The 21,413-nt window shown below is 37.7% G+C and overlaps 1 non-coding gene and 1 pseudogene across 2 annotated transcripts; both read right to left on the bottom strand.

Moving 5' to 3' along the window:
* Window positions 1-15,620: 15,620 nt before the first annotated feature.
* On the bottom strand, window positions 15,621-21,332 carry LOC143592138 (callose synthase 12 pseudogene; annotated as a pseudogene). The gene is made up of 2 exons (XR_013145861.1): window positions 15,992-21,332; window positions 15,621-15,895 (listed from the first exon to the last, which is right to left on the bottom strand). The product of XR_013145861.1 is annotated as a callose synthase 12 pseudogene (transcript).
* LOC143592143 (small nucleolar RNA J33) lies at window positions 18,269-18,344 on the bottom strand. Its single transcript, XR_013145862.1, has one exon. It is a non-coding gene; the product is annotated as a small nucleolar RNA J33 (small nucleolar RNA).
* Window positions 21,333-21,413: the final 81 nt, after the last annotated feature.

Below are 21,413 nucleotides of genomic sequence, written 5' to 3'. Positions count from 1 at the left end.
ATCTTCACCACCTGATCCACCTGCTGTACCAGTTGACTCCCCCTGAGATGTGGAAGTCCCAAGAGTTTGTTCAGTTCTTGGCAACTCACCACCTGCACCTTTCGATGCATTGGGATCATCGTCTCTATCATGACTTTTCTTTGTTCTCAACTCATCGCCCTTGCAGCTCGTCTCCCCCTGAGATGCTAAGAACTGCTTTAGAGCATCAAAAAGTTTACCGTGTGTTCAACAAGGAGGGACGATTGGATTTGATTTTCTGCTACAAGGCGTTGGATAGCTTGTATCTGGATTAGATTTATTCTCGACTGTTCAGCAACCACCCTTTCAAGAGCCACTATCCTTTCAGAATCAGACAAGGTAGCATCAAAATCAAAGCGCATGTGAGAAACGTCTTGAGCATAAGGTGGAGGTATTCCCAAACTGACAGGAATACCAGAAGCAGGCTGAATAGTAACCGCGGGTGGTATTGTGACAGATAACCCGGCAGTAGCTACCAACGTCGACTCAACAAATCTTGCAACAACCTCCGATGGAGTAAGAGTAGGAGGTGGCAAGGAAACTATCTCCGGAGCTGCAAACTGAAACGTGGTTGGTGGAATACCAAAGGATGATGATGTCACCACGGGAGCACTGGAGGTGATCGGTACTGTTACAGTCATCGAAGTCGGAACCATGGTCATACCAGATAATGAGGGTGGAGAGAAACGAACCACCCTTGAGCTTTCACCAGCTCCCGAACCCTCACCAGTTCTGGCCCTCTTTGATCGACGTATCAACCGGTCTAACTCCTCCTCGAAGTCAGATTCACTGTCATCTGAGTCTTTCTTTCTCTTACCATGTATTCTTTCTTGTGTGACCAGAATCTGTCGTGCTTCCGCGATATCGTCAGCGGAGGAGTCAGAGTCTGTTCTCTCAGAATCTGCTACAGACGTAGCGACCATCGAAACATTCACACCAGATGCCTCAGCTTCTGGTGCTTGAACCTCTGCAGCTGGATCAATCTGCTCCATATCAAAGAACCCTTGGCCACCAAAAGCAGCTTCAAGATCTACCTGTTCCTCTGGAGCTGCAACAGGATCAGCAGGCAAAGCTTGTTGTACCACCAGTGGTGGTTGAGGAACATCAGCCTGTTGAGGTGTCGGGTCCCGAAATTCATCTCCACGAGGAGCAATATAAGCAGGGATCACCAAATAACCAAACAATGGAGTGTGCCGCGGACGAAGCTCTGGTTTGATACGTGCGCTTGACGACCTACATTGCGCAAAGATCCTCTTACTTACACTCTCAAAATAATGGATGGGACGTCGTTGAGGTAGTGTAGGTGCTACATGATTCAAAATCATCTATAAGAATATGGGGTACATTAAAAATCTTTCACGAGCGACCGCGCGTCTCTGACGATCGATTTCATAAAACACCATCTGACTGAAGCTGTAGGGCTTGTTGTAAGTCAGGGCTGTCATAGAAGACTGCATCGTTGCCCCCATGCCGTCAGTACCAGCTTTACGACCCAACATGCACACAATCATCACGTGCATCAGAAAACGCCACTGATCTAGCAAGAATCCCTTTCGCCTTTGAGTGTCACCCAAAGGACCCGAATAGCCCATACGTAAAAATGCACCATCTTTGAATGGAGCTGAAAAATCTGTAGGATCATCTCTAGTTTCAGTCCCGAACTGCAAGGTGACTCTGATCTGATCTGCTGAGAACTGCACCTCCTGATTGTTCACTGTGGCGCGCATAACCGGAGGCTCAACTCTACAGTCATATTCTACCGTTCGCCAGAAATCTTCTATATTAGGTAGAGAAATGGGGAGAGTTGTAGTGATGGCGTGAAAAATTCATGAGCGAACGAGGAAGGAGATGATCTCGCGAAAATCATCGATACCACTGGCATCCGGATCCAAAGTAATGTACATGTTGTGACCAGGAAAGAACTGTCGGTTGTTGTCACCACCTTCGTCACCACCAGCACCACCAGCTCCTGCTACAGCAGCCATATCTGTACAACAAACGGTCTAAGTTAGAACATCGACAAAGCAGATCATAACTTCGCCAGTTACCATGAGCGAAGTTATGATAACATCTTATGTGCAGGCGAAGTTAACCAAATGGCGAAGTTGAGTGCAACTTCGCCTTAACCCTAACTTCTCCTGAGAACAACCAGGCTAATTAATTAATTAAACATGAGCAGGCGAAGGTAAAACTAAGGCGAAATTGAATATAACTTCGCCTAATCCTTAACTTCGCCCCTGAACAAACCAGACTTAATGAATTACAAGCTTGAGCAGGCGAAGTTAGACCCTAACTTCACCTGAATATGAACCGGCATACACAGAGGTCCGATCATGGTTTTGTGTGGTGTATTTGAGAATGAAAAGATGTTTCTTTCGCGGTCTAGAAGATCAAATGAGTTACAAACATGTTATAACCAGAAAGTTTATCGAGTGTTTGAAAGTTAGCACACACTATGTCACAAATCGAATCACCAAGTCCTCTGATTAACACCATTAGTATGAATTACATGTTATACAAATCCAACACACCTGTAACACGGATTGGAAACAGAAAATAACGAGGTTCGATTCGAGTTTTAAGTTCGCCGAGGGTTAGAAGATGATAAGTTCGCCGGAGTGTTTGAAAAGTTTAAGTGTTTGACCAAGAAGACACCTTATATAGGGTTGAAAATACTCAGGCGAAGTTAAGGTTAACTTCGCTTACCCTTAACTTCGCCCCTGCACAACTTCGCTTACTATTAAGTTCGCCTAAAGTGTACTTGGAAGCAAAGTGTGCTCGGAAAACAAGGTGTACTCAGAAAATAAAGTGTGCTCGGAAGTAAAGTCTACTCGGAAAGCAAAACACTTGTATTTTTCAATTTTTAACTAGCACAAAGTGTACCCGAAAGCACTTTCTTAGCACAAAGTGTACCCGAAAGCACTTTCCTAGCACAAAGTGTACCCGGAAATCAAACACTTGTGATTTTTCAATTTTCAACTAGCACAAAGTGTGCTCGGAAGTACAAGTGTGCTCGGATTACTTAGTGCTCGGAAATAAAGTGTGCTCGGATTCCTTAGTGCTTTTTCATTTTCTTTCACATAACACCAATCATGCTCGGGAGCAAAAGTGTGCTCGGTAGCAAGGGTGTGCTCGGGAGTACTTGTGATTTTTCATTTTCTTTCACTTAACACCAAGCATGCTCGGGAGCAAAAGTGTGCTCGGTTGCAAGGGTGTGCTCGGGAGTACTTGTGATTTTTCATTTTCTTTCACTTAACACCAAGCATACTTGGGAGAAAAAGTGTGCTCGGGAGCAAAAGTGTGCTCGGTAGCAAGGGTGTGCTCGGGAGTACTTGTGATTTTTCATTTTCTTTCACTTAACACCAAGCATGGACAACTTCGCCTCTTTACCTTAACACAAGTTCGCCTAACTTAATTTACAAAACAGGACCTTATAAATTTGATCAAAGTGCAACTGCCTTTTAAAATTCTACGCTAAAGATTTAAACTTTACGATCAAAGAACCAAGTAACCAAGTTTTAACCACAAAACAAAATATGCAAAGAAAATTTTAGTAATTAAATAAACGGGATCAAATTTCAGTCTAGACGGGGACCAGCATGTTTTAGAAAAGATCCGAACAGGAATCATACTAATTAAGTGGCTGTCACATAGATCCATGTTCAGCGGTATTATGACATAAGGAAACAGGTTGTAAGCGGGTATAAAACTTAGTATGGTTTTCATCGCTTCTGTGATACGGATTAGGTTCAATTAAGCTCAAAATTTAGATGGACATCACATGAGAGATTGTGATGCCTCCTATCTATTCTCAAAGCGTATTTGGCTTTCCCCAAGTCACCCCGAGTTGACCTCGACCCGTAGTGTCTGATTAAACAGTAAGTACATATCGATCTTTAGAGTCTTCTTCCCGGTCTCTTTCTTGCCTCTTGATTGATATTTGAAACAACATAAGCTTCAGAAGGCTTAACAACACAGATATATATTTAATAATAATATTTTTTTTAATAAAGACATTAACACAGCTTGATCTTTTAGACAACTGCAAGTCCCGAATCTGGATCACTGCAGGTACTTGACACTCTCTTCTCGGGAATCAGAACACTCACGGGCTCGTGTATGACTGGATAATCACTTTTCTGCCTATCATTCGGAAAGATGTATATGGAGACATGCACAACTCAGAATGATTCTCCACATTAAATCGAGGAGATTTAGTTTGTATCACTTCTACTTTTACACACTATATAAAGCTACCATAACTTACAATGGCTGTTATAGAGTCTTTTAGGCTTAATAACTTCACTAGTTAAGCACACAGAATTAGTTTTTCTATCACTTTCCAAGGTTGGATAAATTTTCTTTTAAACATTGTATTGAAACTTCTTACGAAGTTATAGACTTGAAGAATTATATCATCTCCCTCAAAAAAAAATTTTAAATTCTATCGCCCCGATCAAGTCAAAGTCTTCAGGTAAACGGCTATCCTGAAGATCCAATGGATCAGCTGGACCGACCACATACAAGTATGTGTCCTTCTAACTAAGTATGAACGACTATTTTTCAGTGAAAGAATAAAAACCCATCATAAACCGCCCGGTCACTTTCAGTCATCTGGTTAATGGCTATCCTCATAATCTACTAGTAGAAGTAAGGACCAAGCATATCTGAGGATGTGTCTTTCAAACTGAAGCAACCGACTTAATTCTAAGCGGTAGTGATTTTTTTTTTAATAAAAACGAAAAACAAGGTTACTCTGGATTGATCATCCCATTTAGCTCAACCAGATTTTGAAAACGGGATCGGTTAAATGCTTTAGTAAAAAGATCGGCGAAATTATCCAACGAATCAACCTTTTCAAACACAATTAATTTCTTCTCAACACAATCCCGTATAAAATGATGACGAATGTCAATATGTTTAGTTTTGCTGTGTTTGACGGGATTGTTAGTTACTGAGATTGCAGCAGTGTTATCAATGCAAATAGGAGTTTGAGTGAAATTCAGACCGTAATCTCGCAATTGCTGTTGTATCCAAAGAACCTGGGAGCAGCAGTTCGATGCTGCCATGTACTCTGCTTCACAGGTGGAAATGGCTACCGAGGTCTGTTTTTTGCACTGCCACGACACCAATCTTCCACCCATAAACTGACATCCACCGGTTGTTGACTTCCTGTTCTGATTGCAACCTCCATAGTCAGAATCTGTGTAAGATACCAAATTCAGTTCTCCCCCTTTCGTGTACCACAATCCCAACTTAGGCTTGCCTTTGAGATACCGCAATATTCGCTTCACTCCCTTCATGTGAGATTCCTTCGGGCTTGCCTGAAAACGAGCACAAAGACAAACTGCAAACATAATATCAGGTCTAGATGCAGTTAAATACATTAAAGAACCTATGATTGCTCGATATTGGGTGGGGTCTACGTCTTCATCACTGTCAGAATCAGCACCCAGTTTGTGGTTGACGCAAACTGGAGTATCAAATGGGGTGCTATCTTCCATCTTGAAGCGTTTGAGCACATCATGGACATATTTTGTTTGATGAATAAATATCCCATCTTTCTTCTGATCAACCTGCAATCCCAAAAAGAAAGTTAATTCGCCCATGGCGCTCATTTCAAACCTCTTTTTCATGACTGCTTCAAATTCCTGACACATGGTGACTTTTGATGCAGCAAAAATGATGTCGTCCACATAGACTTGAACTAGTAGAAGATCTCCCCATTTTCTCTTGACAAACAACGTGCTATCGATCTTTCCTCTTTCGAACCCATTCTCAAGCAAATAATCGGACAAGGTTGCATACCAGGCACGAGGTGCCTGATGTAGCCCATATAAAGCTTTACTCAGTTTGTACACATGATCAGGGAAATCAGGGTCAGGGAATCCCGGAGGTTGTTCAACATACACCACCTCATCGACTTTACCATTAAGAAATGCACTTTTCACATCTAACTGGAACACCTTCATCTCTTTGTGTGCAGCAAATGCAAAGAATAGTCGAATTGCCTCCAATCTTGCCACAGGAGCAAACACTTCATTGTAGTCGATTCCTTCTTGCTGATTAAACCCTTTTACTACCAGCCTTGCCTTGTTCCGTATGATTATCCCTTTCTCATCTCTCTTACATTTAAAAACCCACTTTGTACCAATAGCATTTACTTTCTTTGGTTTTTCAACTAATTTCCATACTTCCATCTTCTCGAACTGTGCTAACTTTTCTTGCATGGCTCCAACCCACGAGCTATCCTTTAGAGTCATTTGATAGTTCTTCGGTTCAATCTGGCTGATGAAGCAGGTGTACAAGCATTCATTTATGATACCCGTGTCTTTAATGCTTGCGTAAACACATGTGTGTTCATCCAAACTTCTTCTTGTTTGAACACCGTTTTATTAGAATTCACAAATTTGAGTAGAATATCTCTTTTCTATTTCAAAACACCTTACAAGATATGGAATATATACCTTGGCTACTCCAATTAATTAACCCATGTAACGGTTTTTTTAACAACCTTACTCAGTTTCATATAACTATTCTTTTCTTGAATAACATAAGGGTACTGTAATTAATTATTCATTTTGGGAATATGCATATTGTTAGTAAAAAGTGCTTACAGTTGAAGTCAACACTCTTAAGTTAGTATTTATTGTCGTAAAGTATGAGTTTTTTTACTCTTTTTTTAAAGTCTTAACTTTTTGTTGCATATTATGCTATGTTCATGATTGGGTTCCTTAAGTTTTCTTAGCCCTATTTTTTAGTAGTGATGCCACCTACAACACCTTTAGCAAAACAGACATAAAGGGAGCTATAAGAGTTGTCATGTACGCTCAACTAATCTCTTGAAAATTGATGAACATTTTTATTTATTAGAGCCTTCTATATGTGAATTTGACTGCATAGTTGCATTTATAGTTCGGCTATGACTATTTTGTGTGTATTGCTTAATCAAACTTTGATTGTATCTGCCATATTGATATTGAAGAGACTAATGTGTTAATTGCTTATGAGTATATCTCATTCGTTTGACACAGCTACATGTATTGCATCTAGCTAATTTGAAAATTTTTAGATAAAAATTAAACATAAGAACATTAAAATAGGAAAATTGATATGTAAAACAGTAAAATGATATTATCACAAATGTGTATATATGATTCGGAAAATATGAAATAATAGAATATAGTCTTCAAAATTAAAAGGGTATATTTTGCTCTTGAAACTCAGTTTCGCTAAAAGATTTTGTTGAGTTTATCAAGCTTCTTCAAGTATAAGTTTGGCGAGCCACCATAAAGATAAAAATCTTGCATTTTCATAGCTTTGATAAGAGTTTTACATTTAAGTCAAATGTTAAAGGAAATCGAATACATACACTGTTTTTTAGAAATATGCTTTGCTATGATTTGTTTTGCGTGCCAGATTCGTTTATATAGTTCAGGTATGTTCCATTGTTCTGCGTGTCGGGTATCTTCTGCATATTATGTCTGTTTCGCGGGTTAAGTTTATTTTGCAGACCATCTTTATTCTGCGAGTTGTATGGCACAAGATGAAAACATCTTGGAAAATGAGAACTTTTGAGAACCATGAGCATGGGCGAACCTGTCGGCAATCAATACAATGTATGTGACTTCAAAAGTTATTCCATTTTGTTCACGACATTGGCAAAGAGTAGTGATAGTATTAACTTTTTCCAGCATTTGTTTTTAACAGGAAACTGGCATGACCAGGTATCCCCTTTTGCATTTGCAGCCTGTTGTATAATACAGTTAGTGATTCTGAACACTTAGGTTCCATAATAACGTCATACGATTAGTGAATTCTGAATACTTGGTCCTATAATAATGTCGGAGAGGTTTTCCTAAAACTTCTTCAACTGCATAACGACTTCGCTCAAATACCAAGTCTCACATATGTTTAAACTTTTAGTTTTGAGTTTGTATTTTAATATGATGCTACCGCCTATTAGATTTTTTTTTTTGTATTGAATAAAGGCAACCAAAAACCTCACCAATCGATTATTCAAGATAAAACAAAGAACTTTAAAGTCATGAATGATAAAAGGGATCTCATGTGCAAGTTGAAGATAATAGAATGGTTAAGCATTTATGCTTTTAAATGATTAATACCTTATCTTGATGTTACGAACTTATTAATTTAGTATATTGTTTTATTATTTTGTGGTTGTAGGATATTGAGAGTTCAAATCACTTGCAAATGATTGCCAAGACGATGAAGGAGAAGGACTATTAAAGAATTGAAGATACGATTTATAAAACTGAGTGTGCTTTTTTTGTTAAGGTAGGTTCAGAACACGCTCTTTAGAATACTCATTTAGATGTATAAATGTGATGTATTATAGCTATAAAAAAATAATATAAATATGTTTATTTTAAGGATCTCTTGCAAGATACGAGTCAGGTAAGAATCGTTTGATCAAAAAAACTTTGTTGATGAGATTCGAATACAACGTTATAATTGATTATAATGCATTTTAGTTCAAATAATCTATAGTGTTGTTCATATATTATTATTTCACCATAAACATATAAATAAAACTTTGTATTTTGCATTTTTCAAGATTGTTTGTTTCACGATAATTACATAATTATAATAGCTCAGCTACCACCGCATCTTAATATTGTTCGCTTTGGCCGAGATGTACCACCATCGCCTCACGGATTTTCCCTAGGAGGTCACTCATCCTGATACTACTCCCATCAAAGCACACTTAATTGTGGAGTTCTCCTCTCATCCACTACCATTAAACACCCGAAACGCGTTGTGATGGAGAATGTATTCACCTCCTTATAAAGAAAACTTACTTCTCATCTCCAACCGATGTGAAATGTCACAATAATGGCTTCTACCATGGTGGAAATGATGAAGATTTGGGGGAAGGGGTGAGGGTTCAATTCGAACTGAAATGAAACTCCCGAAACCAAAAAGAGTAAATGAATAAACATAAATGAAAAGAAACTAACAACCAAAAAAATCGAACCCCTTTTATTACTATTACCGTTTAGGTTTAAAACTTACAAAAAAGCTGGAACACCTAATTTAAGAGTTCTGCTATGAGTTGAAGAACATGTATTAATTAGTTTGATTCTTTGCAATGAATTGAACATACAAGAAGTTTTCAGGTTTTCAGTTATTTATCTTGCTCATATATGAATCAGATTAATCTAAATTCTATCATTTGACTACAACATTAGTATGGTCTGCTGTCTAACTTGGTAAGAAAATGATAACCAAAAATCCATAACCCATTTGTTTAGATAATGTTCTCACACAAATATAATTATAAAGTAACAACATTGTCGACTTGGGTAATGTGTGCTCGGATGAAGGGTCATAACAAGTTATGAGTAAATTGAGTTTGGGTGAAAACAAACACAACACATGTTAGACTTGGTTTAATTATCACAAGTCATTTGGTTTTGAAGTGTAGTTAAATAAAGGTGTTGTCACTTTGCTTGCTTGAAGCTCTATTACCATGAGATTTATAGCCTTAGTTGACTTTAGATGAAACTTATTAATGGGTGTTTAATATATATCTTGTCTGAAATTGGTTATGATTTCTTTGACTTTATAAGGCACAATTAGTTAACTTAATAAAAATTATATTTTCACGATAATATAAAAAAATCTAAATAAACTCGCGTAACATGCGGGCTAAAAACTAGTAATAATATATATTTAGATATGGCCATTATAATCATTTATATTATAATTGATCAAAATATTAACTATACCTTATTATATAAGAATATTGGATTTTAATAATTCCTATTGAATGATATTGGCCGATAATAATCTCTATTCATTTTATCGCCACTGTCGGTCCCAAATTCAAAAAAGTTGGCCCCCAATGGTCCCCCGTTAAAAAGGACTTAACGACGTTATACTTTTTTTTGAATTTCAAACTAATTTTTTAGGGCTATTAATCGGAAGGAAGATACGAGTCCAATGATATAAAACTTAGCTCCAAACAATGATCTATACCACTTGATTTTGGTTAATTGTAAGTTCAAACACCCAAATTGAAGCATTGTTTCGTCATTTTGAAGCACTATTTCAAACTAAGTTTTACGCAATCGACTCGTATCCTCTTAACGATCAAAAGCCCTAAAATATTGGTTTGAAATTCAGAAAAAACTATAACGCCGTTAAGTCATATTTAACGAGGGACCATTGGGGGCCAACTTTTTTGAATTTGGGACCGCCAGTGGCGATAAAATGAATAGGGATTAATATCGGCCAATATCATTCAATAGGGATTATTAAAATCCAATATTCCTATTATATATTAGTTTGGTAATTGTTGATGTGCCATATTACCTATAATTAACTAATAAAAGGTTTCCCCTTGGGTGTATATATATAGAGATAATATAACATCATAACCTAATCTCACACACATACAATTTTGTGTGCCTCCTCTCTCATAAACCGGGTTCCTCTCAAGAACCCTAACACTATCCTTAACTATACATCCTAAAGGGGAACTCGACCAAGCTGATAACCATGTCGTCTACATCCTTCTCTGTTGCGGTTACTACTCTCACTGCTGTAACGGGTTTATAGGTTTAATATTTATCATGTTTTCCCTTGCTTACATGAAGATCTAACATGAAAAACTTGGTAAGTTAAGCAAAGTTCAAAATTGTGAAGACAATCATAAAGCAATACACAAGGGAAGAAAATATGCACCAATTTCAGTCGCCTACTTTCCTGTTGACTCAAATTTGCTACGCCTATAAACTGGCAACTATTCTTGAGTGAGGTTTCAAGGGGAAAAAATGAAAAATGAATTTGAATGTTAATCAGAGAGCTCTTCGTTAATTCTTTATAATTTTCACGTGAAAAAGTTTTATTAATCTAATTTTGATATATTAATTTTATGAAATTATATAAAATGTATATATCGTGAAATCGTACTACTTTTCGTTTGCAAAAAGAATTCATGCCAATGGAATTGGGGAAGCATATTTAAACTCAAGTTTTCTTTTAAGTAATCATTAAATTATAAAGAACTTGTCATTTTAAAATTATGAAAATCAATAAACTTACTATAAACAGATGTATTTCTGATAAGTGACAGGTTCAACTATTTTGAATACCTAAAATGAAGTAAAAACTCGAAACCTTTCTTTTAAAATTTGAGGTTATAAGTTTGATTTATACATGATTTCTATTTGAGATATAGATTACTAAGAACAAACGTATATAAGATACTTAAATCAATTTAAAATATTATAGCAGCAAGCCGTCATTAACCTAATCAATACCAATTATTACCAGGTATATAACATAGAACTAATATTACTCGAGAGCTTAATTGTTTTCTATGATTTCATTTCTAATGAAGGGAAAAGAGGCGTCACAAGAGTCTTTCCAACATATGAATATATGTGACTTTCTTTGACGATTCCTAAACATCATATATAACAGTAACACCAAATGAAAAATATACAACTCGTTCCGTCTTTTGGAATGGCGGAAAACCTTCGAAACTTGCATGTCACTAGACAATAGCTGACAACAATCGCACAATTTTTAGGATCCCTAATTTCAAATTGCGAATCACCTAGAAATCAAGAGCAAAAAAATCTCTTCTAGAGCCATTTCGGTATATGTTTCATGCATACGAGAACTAAAAGGGGGCCATAGGGCAAGTCACACGTCACTCGGACCATGCATGATTTTTTAAAATAATAGTGGTTCTACAAAAACATGCATGCGCACGCGCACATATATGTTTATATGTTTTCCTATTAAAACGGTGTTGCGTGTAAAAGATGTGAGATTATCTAAGAATGTCATATCAGTGAATTATTTAATCAAATGAAATGGAAAGGTAATACCGGAATAACCTACAATTTTTTAGTTTTATCAAGCTATCACTTTACTTTAAACATTATAGTTTTTTCATACTTTGACTTCTTTTTAAAAAAAAATGTTATACCATAAGCCGATCATTTTTCTTATCTTTAATTTGGGTCTAATATTATATACACAATTTTTTTAAAGTGTCTTGAATTTTGTGCAATTCAAAGGGTGTTTTTAATTTATACATGATGTTTTAATTTTTTAAATTTTTAACAGAGTTTTGATTTCTGCCTAGTTGTTTAACTTTATTTTAACATGGCGTTATAGTTATTAAAATACAGTTTTTTAATTTTGCCAAGACTTCTGAACTTGTTTGTAATGATATTATAATTTTCACAAAATGATGTTTTATTTATTTTAAATATAATATTTTCTTTTCATGTTCACTCTTAACTCTCAATATACGTGATATTTCCTGATACTTTCTATAATTTTAAACATAATTGACTCTTTAAAATAATTTGTTAGCTACCAAACATAATTTATCCATTTATTCAATAAAGGCAATTACTTGGCGGCCTAGGTTAGATCATTGGACTTTTTCTTAAGAAACCTTTCAATATTTTGACTCACTAGTCACCACTAATATTTCAAATAATAACACATTTTTTTAATTTTAAGGTTCTTTGATCGGTCCCATTTGGAAACACCTTAGAAGCTGTACGAATGCTCACTTATAAAAATGTGAATACTTGCCATGGTTTCATTCACAACAACACATTCCAGAATTATTCACAACAAAATTACAGTTTCTTTGTATATCGGGTTTCTACAAGAAAAAAAATGGCAATTGTGTCGGGCTTCTTTAGCTGCTTCTTGGGTTCAAACAAAGTAGTAGACGATGGAAATGAAAAAACTGACGCGTCATGCAAAGTTCAAAATAGGGATAGCAATCACTAAATAAAGGGCAAGGCAAGAAAAGGTGCACCAATCCCAGTTGTATACTTTCCTATTGGTTCAAACTTTTCTCGTTTATAAATCAACCAATATGATATCATGTTTGCTATGAATAGATCTGCAACTGCAAGTGGAAAAATAGAGAAATGAATCTAATTTTTAATTGATGTATTTGGGCATTCATTTTTATGTATTTATTATTTAATTTGTTACTTTTTTTAATCTAAAATTGTCACACATAGATAAATATAATTCTTTTTTGTCATACTACAAGTCTACAACACCAAAAGTAAAAAAAACAACGAAATTACTTTGTTTATTTTATGCTAAAATAGCTCAAGTAAATCAATTTTGATATATTAAAGTGCATAAAGGTTATTTAACATGTAAACATTGGTATAATTAATGATGGACGTTGTGATATACATCTGGTTTAAGGTTATGAAAGTTACATTATTGAGTTGGATTTTACTCCCATGCTCCACGCCACCTAATATTTTATTTACACGTTTAAGCTTCAATTAATTAATTTACATATAATATTTTATATTGTTTATGTTAGATATTTTGTCTAAGTTAAGACCATAATTAGAGATCATGAGAGCAGTGGGTAGTTTTTATCATCTTTTCTTTATGTATTGTACTCTACACACTTGGGAAGTTAGTGAGTTTATGAATGAAAAGTTTATTGAATTGATTTATCGCAAGAGTTAGATTGGTATGTGTATATACTACTAGTTCAACTTTGGCAAGTTGGATGGTGTTTTTAGACAGAGTCTCTAACCATGGTGATGTGCATGTATCCTTGGTTGGATTTTCGTTGCCTATTGTTTGTTTGTTTGGTGTGTCTGTATCACAATCGGACCTTAAATCTTTCCTATTTTATCGTTTAATTTGAGTATTAAGGTAGCGTTTGGTATGCATGAATGAGATGCGGAATGGAATGGACCATTGTGATGGAATGAAAAAAATGTGTTTGGTTGGTTAATGGAATGAAATCATCGATTACCATGTCTATTTCATTCCCTCTAAAACACCCAAAATCCATTCCATCCACCCCTTGTTTTTTTTTCCATTCCATCCATCTTTCACACTATATCAAATCCACCACCCTCCCACCACTACTACCAATTGTCATCTCACCCCCACCACCACCGCCTCCGCCGCCTGCCACTACTCACCACCATCGCCCACCACCACCACCCGCCTCCGCGTCCAACACCACCACCCACCTCCGCTGCCACTGCTTACCATCATCGTCCACCACCACCCACTTTCACCACCACCAATTGCGCTCGTCCATCGCCACTGCCGCCCACCACCCGCCACCACCATTACTGCCCGCCGCCAACCACCACCATCCCATCGTCACTCACTACCATTTTTATTTGATTCCGGGTTTTTCTAGCTTACCAAAAAATAAAATTAATAATTCATGTCATTCTCACATGGTAACCTAACATATCAATGAAATGGTAGTTATCAATTCCATTGCTTCGTCCATTTCATTCCCTTACTCATTCCATTTCATCGCCTATTTCATTACCTTATACCAAACAGACTCTAAGAGATATCCATTACCGGTTGATTTTCTATCACGTTGTCTACCATGTGTATTTTTGTATATAGAAATGTTTTAGATCAAAAATGAAGTACATTTAGAAAAACAAGTTTTTATTTGGCATATTAGGGGTTGTTGGTAGAAAAACAAGTTTTTATTTGGCATATTAGGAGTTTTTTTAAATGATTAGAACTTTTTATTTCACAAACTAAGGTCCGTTTGGTTCAAAGAATGTTTTTTTAAAGTTGTTGGAATAGAATCTTTTAAAAATTGATAGGGCGTTTGGTTGGTATATTTATTAAAGGAATTGAAATGTTAAAAAATTAAATCTTAGACGAATGGTATCTTCATCTTAATATTACACACAAACTCTTCAAATTATTCGGCTTCAACAAGATTTTATATGTTTTTTTAATTTAAATTGTGTTCTTAAAATATATTATAACGTTTTATTTGACCCAAAAAAAAACAGTTAATTAAGTTATATGATTTTGACCATTCTAAAACATATAACGAACCAGATAATAAAACCTTAAAACTTAAGAGGGGAAACCGAACTGATGATTATTCATCGTTAAAACTTTTATTTTTACAATTTTTACATACTTTATTTTAAAAATTGATAATTAAGAACAATATGTTAATATAAAAGTATTTGTTATAAAATATATGCTTCTAAGATTTAATGGTTTGAAAATAATATGATTCTTCAGTTTCCAACAGCAACTTTAAATAATATGCATAATGAAACTATAAAAAAAATCTTTCAAACAGTTATAATCAAGAAGGTTATATAAGTAATTGAGTAGAAAACAAAACAAATTATATAAGAATTACATAAACTTTATGATAGAAATAATCCTTGTATAAGAAACAGAATTTAAAATTAATAAACAAGATAAACGAACAAAATGAAAAGATAAACTATCTAATACTGTTAAGATCAGGTGGAGGTGTAAACAAGCCGAACCGCTAATGAACTACTCGAGATTGACTCACAAAACACTTAAATTGAGCAGAGCTCAAACAACTGAACAAGCTCAAGAGTCTAGCCTGATAATAAACTTGTTTAGTCACCGGGCTCAAGTCCGAACTTCACTTATTGAGCTCATTAATGCACACAAATGGAGCCTAAACAATTATATTTATGTAATTGTTACTTAAATGTATTATCATATATTTATCTAATAACTATAACATGTAAAGTTATGATAAACGAGCTCAAGCTTCAAGATGATAAAATAAAAACACAATTGAATGTAAATAATACCAACCAATAATCAAGCTATGTAAGCTATGCACAAAACAAGTAATTCAGTTACAAAAATTTCAAAGAGAACCTATATCATGCTACTGAACATATACTATAATAAGCCGAGTAAAATACCCAATAAAATGGTTCAAAAAAACAGTTATATATCCTCTCATTTCACATACATAATAAGTACATGTGTCACATACTAACCAAAAGAATCAAACCTTCACTGCATATCCACCCACTTCTATACTCCCTTCATCTTAACATCAAACCTGCAATGCAAATATTGCAATCAAATTCAGTACAAATGCAATAATTCAAACTGAAAATCATTATTAGATCAATTAAGATTAAGATATATTAACTACCTCCAATCAAAATTCAACTCTTTGACTTCTTTCCAACTAAAATCTGGATAATACGCAGACCCCTACTAAACGCATCATTAAACAAGATCCTCGTTTGCATTGACTGGAAGCCCGGCATCCATGACAAAACCGCCACCGGAGTCAACACAATCACACCAAACATAGTATCATACGTGCGCGCCACAGACACAACAGTATCCCATATTATAGTCTTCTCCAAAATGGGCCGGAACACTTGAGCAATCAAAAGAAACCCCCAGCCAGTAGGAATAAACGCCAACAAGCTCGTGAACATATCAAGAAACTTAAACTCGGTAAACTCCAACAAAGCGATTATTATCAGTATCCCGAGAGCAATCACCAGAAACTGAACCAACCGGTAATAGATATGTTCTCGTGCAGAATACTTATCACGCGCATACACTATAACCCAGTACAACCCGAGAGCCACCATCACATAAATCCAAGAAAGTACGTAGACCGCAACGCTTTTACTACCCGCAGCAATACCAAGCTGGTAAACGATTCCATATTGAAAGAAGAAAAACCGCAAATCTAAAATAACTTCCAATATTTTCGCAATTAAACCGGTATTCCGCAAATGATCTTGCTCTTCATACCACCATCTTTCCCAACTCTCCTCGGGTTTTGCAAACACGCCCCCACGAAAACCGATCCAGTTCATGAAATCATCGTAATCATAAACTGTTTTTAGCCAATCAAACCCCGAAGGATTGAACACAAACGGAGCCATAATCCACGAAACCACAAGAAACCAACTTGAAATCGTTAACGCGATATATGTAAACGTTCCTTTCGCAACAGGACTGTATCCCGCGTAAACAGTCAAGATCAAACCGAGCTCGATTGCTTTTATGAAATGGCTTCGAGCATAAAGTCGGTAATTTTCAGCAAATTTCTTATGTTCCACCACGAACCCACGACCAGTTGCACGGTACTTTGCACCACCGTGAAGAATCGTTCGACCGAAATAATGAGAACGGGTTCCTAAGGAGAACGTGTAGAATACAGAAGATAGTTGAAGCTGCATTGTTATGAAGTCCCATATGGCTGCAAGAAACCCTAACTCGAGGGTATTTTCGACAATCATTGGTAACGCGGTGAAAAGACCGAGCTGGACGATAAACTGCTGGTTTAAGATTGTCCCTAACGCTCGATTTGTTTGGGTATCGCCTGCAACCGAGTTCTCGACACCGCTAAGTGCGAGGTATAAGCGGCCCCACAAGAACGCGTAAACCGTTAATGAAATCATCATCGTGTTAAAAAAGAAACCAACGGTCGTGTAAAAAAACGAAAGCATTCTGAAAAAGTCGAGTCGGTGACCCAATCGATACACATCTCGACTAAGAACTTGCTCACCGTTACCGCTTGCAACTTTAGCTTCAAACATGGATACTTGATTTAACCCGACATCTCTTCCTTTACCTACTTGAATATACTCGTGGTGGGTCACATTTCCGCCTCTTAAAGTGCAGTTAAATCCTGCAAAAATGTCTTCACTTAAGTTGATCAATCTTGAAGCTTTACTGATTCCACCACGTGTTAAGAACCAAAACCGATCGAACACGTCGGGATGGCCATAATGCAACCGAATTTTCAACGGGTTGGCTAAGACCCGTTGACCCAATGTGACAAAACTCGTTTCTTGAGCTGACATGAACCACGCAAGCGACGAAACAGAACCCGTAAAGATGTTTTCTCGGACACCCAAAATGTTTGGCTTGCGAATACCGTATTTACTTTTGTATTCTTGAAGTAAATTCCTCATTTTAAGGGCTTCTTCAAAGTAATTATCTTGATTCATGTCAATAGTTTGAACCGCATCACCACGAGTGAAAATAAGAGCATGGTTTTGGTTCTCAGGTTTTCCTTCTCCAAGCTTTAACGGGCCCGGTAACTTCACCCGATAGATTTCAACCTCTTTTTCGAGTTCCTGATCATACTTCACAAGAACAGAATAATAATCTGTCACATCCCGTGTCCCGTCTTTTCTCGGCACCTCATCAACATAGGCAACCCGGAGGGCTTCATTGTTTTTCATCAAGTACAGAATCTCTTCAGCATGGGGATCTTTCTTCGCCTTTTGGGTCCCGTATATCTGACACGCAACAACATAAGTGTACTTCATCAATGCAGTTCCATACTCATGCCCCTTAAACATAATACTCATAGTACTACCGGCTCTTCTTAAACTCCGACCCGAGCGACTAGGATCATCCCCACTGCCTAACGGGACGAGCTCCCGTGCACCACCTTCACGAATGTCCATTTCAGAAGCCGAATCAAGAAAGGCAAGCATTTTGAGAGCTCGGTAATAGTACATCATCCCGCGAACTGTACGGGCCAGTGTTTGACCCCTGTAAGAAGCCCAAAGCCGAAGGTCTCTCAGCTTAGTGATCCACAACTCCTTTTCCGACACCATTCCTTCACGTTTCATTCGTTGCAAAAAGTTGACCCATTCATCAGCATATATAGTTTGCAAATAATAAAGAGTCGAGATCCCATCTTCATTCTCGGTCTTTAACTGTTCTCTATTGTAAACCACTTCTTCATTGTAATACGGTGTCAAAACACTAAAAGCCATCATCTTTTCAACTTGAGGCGCGTGAGGAATGTTCATAAACAACGAGTTGCTAAAGAATGCAATCCGTCGTCTTGCTTCTAAATTCACGGGAATATTATTCATGGAGTCATGTGAAGTAAGAATCGTGTGAAGTCTTCGAGTCTGTCTATAAAAACTCTCATTTTCTGAACCGGGTAACTCAACCGCGTTCTCGAAAAGCAAACCCGCTCCCGAAAGTGGTCTGTGTGGGGCCAGCCCGTCTTCTTTCAGCTCATTTATGGTTCGTTTTTCTCTAAAGAAGTCACGAATAACAGACTCGTACAGTGCTTGCAGTATGTTGACCACTTTGTTGACATCTTGATTGGACTTTATTAACAAACCCACAAGTGTGATCAGATGGATATGAATCTTGGGAAGAGCATACATGTTAAACGTCTTGGTGAACTTTCCAATATCGATTGAGTTATCGATTTCTTGAAAGATTGTGGTGATAATCGAGTGCTCTTGCGTGTTGTGCTGTACGATTGCGAGCAGCAAGTGTTGGACACTGTCGTAAGTTTCAATTACAGAACAACGTCTGTACTCGTGTTTCTTGATTTTGGACCATAACCACTTGTCAGGAGCATCAACCAATTCCTTGGCTTGACTTAAAGCAAGAAGTAACTCATTAGATAATAAGAAACATGGCCATCTTACAACACTAACATTCCATGTATTTTGAGGCAATTCAAGAAGCTCGACTTCACGGTCACTAATGATATCTTCTTCTCTAAATGTCAAGATTATCTCATTCCAGATCAATGCAAACTTATGGGCCTCAATCTGATTCGAATCAAGTTTCTTGAACGGTCTTCCGAGACCATATCGTAACTTCAATCTATGAAGGGAGTCTTTAAACTTACTCCTTAACGTCCCTCTCGTATTCAACAACTGTTCTTCAGGCATCAGATTAAACTGCATCGCGCTAGCAAAAAACTGAAACCGTAACTTCAACTGTTGCACGTTTCTAATCTCACCCAAATGGCTCAACAGCCCAACTCCCGCACCCACAAACGAAGAGTAAATCGAATACCAGATTTGTAAATCCATTAAGTAAATCAACACAACCGGTAGCCATAACAGCCCTACAGCAAACCGGTTGCTATTACCAAAGAACTCATGCCATTCATATCTTACATCATCAAGGTCTAAAATGGCTTTCGTGGGCTGAATCATAGGTTTTATCTGCAGAAAGTAACTGAAGATAAACTTGGTAGCGAGAACCACGATCCAAAACAACGAATACTTTATGTTATCAACCAGACCTTCTCTAAGTCCACGGCCCACAAACGTTTTACTTTGAAACCACCAAGTTATCAAGTAAAAGCCTCTCCAGTTTGTGTTTTCAAGAAAGTTACGAGCCCACGGGATAATAAACAAAGCAAGTGCTAAAATCTCTGGCAGGATGAACACGAATGCAGCTTCAAGAAAATCCACCACTCGCTTATTAGCAGCACCCGTCCAACGTCCATCATCATTCCTTTGGTTCCAGATCCTGGTGTACAAAACCAGGAACACAATAATCCAGACAAACGAAGTAATAATCTTCAACACCATTCTAACACCAAGCCACATCGTCTCTCTCGACACAAGCTTATACTGCATCACAACATCAAGCACCGCCTGTAAAAGCCTCAACGCGCTCCACGTAATAAACACACTCAAAACCTTCGCCTGCACACTTCTATCCTCCAACGACTCCCACGGATACGTCTTGTCATCTCTCCACGCCACAATAATCGCAGCCTGTAGAAACATAAACAGCATAATCCACAGCTTATCAAAGCTCCTGAACAAATTCAAAAACGACCTCTGCTCCACGAACCCCGTCTTCCCGACGCGCTTCCCACGGCTCGTCGTCGCGAAAAAGTTACTCCCGATATCAATCGGCCACTTGAGTTTATCGAAACACCTCCTGCTCCAAAAATACTCGTTTATATCATCGTAATTCCGCCAGTTCGAATGCGGCGCCGTCCCGTTCCTACTAAACTCGACCTCAGTTTTAACCGTGTCGTAAATCGGCTTAACCACACGGTCCAGAAACGCGTTTTCGCCCGAAATGGAGGGTAAAACCGGCCTTCCGGTGTTCTCATCAATGTAATCTTCCAGTATTCTATTCAACTCCATAGCCATATGATGGAAGATATAACAAATGCATTCTGGCATAAACCTTAAATTAGCCGACTCGCCCCATATTAACAAATACAAGGAGACATAGAGCAGCTCACGACGGTGGTCGGAATCGGAGTACTGGCGGCGGGAGTCGGAGATCCAAATGTTGGATTTGGCGCCGAGGAAAGAGCACCAGTGGGTGTAGTTGTTTAAAAGCTTTCGACGGAACTTACGTAGGACGGTGGGGTCGAGGGTGTCGATGTTGTCGGGCGGCGGCTGGAGGCGCATCTGGGCGTTGGAGAGGTGGAGGACGATGTGTTCGCGCTGGTTGGAGACGTTGTCGGACTGGAAGCCGAAGAAGGCTCCAAGCCAGTCCAGGAGGTCGTAGTGTGGCTGCCATGGGATGAAGGGCGGCCTTCGGAGGTCGCCCACCGCGCGTAGGGCGGAGGTGGCGGCGCGTACCTCGGGGAAGCGGAGGGAAGGGTGGTCGGCGAGGAGGTTGTGGATAGGGATGATGTTGTAGGTGGGTTGGTTGGGTGACGGCGGAGGACGGTGGCGGTGAGTCATGTTGATGAGTGTAGGGTTGAATGGGTTTGATTTTGATTTGAAAGTTGAAACAATAGGAATAATATATTATTATTATTATTGAGATGCGGGATGGATCTATGAGGGAGCGAAGGTAACGTT

This window comes from Bidens hawaiensis, unplaced genomic scaffold (assembly GCF_021521415.1).
Source record: "Bidens hawaiensis isolate Kalapana, Puna unplaced genomic scaffold, B.hawaiensis_p1.1 tig00040545_1, whole genome shotgun sequence".
NCBI lineage: Eukaryota > Viridiplantae > Streptophyta > Magnoliopsida > Asterales > Asteraceae > Bidens > Bidens hawaiensis.
The sequence above is the reverse complement of the archived record's forward strand: the minus strand, read 5'-3'. Positions and strand labels throughout refer to the sequence as shown.